Below are 2,500 nucleotides of genomic sequence, written 5' to 3' on the forward strand. Positions count from 1 at the left end.
ATTACTTTTGTTATTATAATTATTATTATTATTTTTGTTGTTATTGTTATTCTTCTTATTATTATTATTATTTTTATTACTATTCTTGCTATTAATATAGTTATAATTATTATTATTATTATTATTATCATTATTATTATTAGTATTATTATTATTATTATCATTATTATTATTATTATTATTATTATTATTATTACTGTTATTACACCTGTTATTATATTTATTGTTATTATTATTATTATTATTCTTGTTATTATTATTATTATTATTTTTTTTGTTGTTATTATAATAATTATTATTATTAGTCTGGTTTTTATTATTCTTGTCATTTTTAATATTATTATTATTATTATTATTATTATTATTATTATTATTATTATTATTATTATTATTATTATTATTGTTATTATTAATATTAATATTTTAAATATAGTTATTATTGTTATTATTAATATTATATTTCTTGTTATTATTATTAAAATAATTGTTATTATTATTATTATTATTAGTCTAGTATTTATTATTTCTCTTATTTTTAATTTTATTATTATTATTATTATTATTATTATTATTATTATTATTATTATTATTATTATTATTATTATTCATGTTATTGTTATTTTTGTTATTACTATTATTATTATTATTCTTGTAATTAATATATTTTTTAGTATTATACTTGTTATTATTATTATTATTATTCATGTTTTTAATAATATTATTATTATTATTATTATTATAATTAATATTCTTGTTATTATTATTATTATTATATCTTTTTTTGTTATTATTATTCTTGTTACAATTATTATTATTATTGTAATTATTATTATTGTTATTGTTATTGTTATTGTTATTGTTATTGTTATTGTTATTGTTATTGTTATTATTATTATTATTATTCTCTTAATAATTTTTTTGTTAGTACTATACTTGTTATTATATTTATTATTTTTAGTATTCTTGTTATTTTTATTATTATTATTATTATTATTATTATTATTATTATAGTATTTATTATTCTTATTATTATTATTATTATAATTATTATTATTTTTATTATTTTTGATATTCTTATTCTTGTTATTACGATTATTATAATATTTATAACTGTTATTATACTTGCTATTATTATTATTGTTATTATAATTATTATTGTTCTTATTATTATTATTATTATAATTGGTATTATCTTAATTATTATTATTATTATTTTTATTATTACTCTAGTATTTATTATTATTGTTATTATTATTATTATAATTATTATTATTATTATTATTCTTGTTAAAATTATCATTATTATTATACTTGATATTGTCATTATTATTATTACTATTATACTAGTTATTATGAATCTTGTTATTATATTTATTATTATTATTATTCTTTCTATTATAATTCTTGTTGTTATTATTATTATTATTATTGATCTTTTTACTATAATTCTTGTTATTATTATTATTATTATTATCCTTGTTCTTATTATTATTATTTTTATCATTATTCTTGTTATATTTATTCTTGTTATTTTACTTATTATTATTATTCTTGTTATTATTATTCATCTTATTAATATAAATATTATTATTCTTGTTACTATTATTCGTGTTATTATTATTATTACTATTCTTGTTATTATTATTCTTGTCCTTATTATTATTATTATTATTATTATTATTCTACATGTTATTAATATTCTTGTGATTATTATTCTTGTTATTATTATAACTATTATTATTATTATTATTATTATTCTGTAATTAATATTTTTGTTAGTAATATAATTGTTGTTATTATTATTATTTTTATTATTCTTGTTATTATTATTATTATTATTATTATTATTATTTTTATTTTTATTATTATTATCATTATTATTGTTATTATTATTATTGTTATCGTTATTGATATTATTATTGTTATTGTTATTGTTAATGTTATTGTTATTGTTATTGTTATTGATATAGTTATTGTTATTGTTATTTTTATTGTTACTGTTATTGTTTTTGTTGTTGTTATTGTTACTGTTTATGTTATTGATATTGTTATTGTTATTTATATTGTTATTGTTATTGTTCTTGTTATTATTATTATTATAATTGTTATTATCATTATTATTATTAATATTATTATTATTATTATTACTCTAGTATTTATTTTTCTTGTTATGATCATTATTACAATTATTATTATTCTTATTATTCTTGTTATTATTATTAATATTATTATTAATAGTCTTTCCATTATAATTCTTGTGGTTACCATTTTTATTATTATTGTTCTTGTTATTATAATTCTTGTTATTATTATTATTACTATTCTTGTTAATATTTTTCTTGTGCATAATATTATTATTATTATTATTATTATTATTATTATTATTATTATTATTATTATTATTATTATTATTGTAAACGTTATTGTTATTATTATTGTTATTGTTATTGTTATTGTTATTGATATAGTTATTGTTATTGTTACTTTTATTGTTACTGTT

The sequence above is a fragment of the Vespa crabro genome, chromosome 3 (assembly GCF_910589235.1).
Source record: "Vespa crabro chromosome 3, iyVesCrab1.2, whole genome shotgun sequence".
Taxonomy (NCBI): Eukaryota; Metazoa; Arthropoda; class Insecta; order Hymenoptera; family Vespidae; genus Vespa; species Vespa crabro.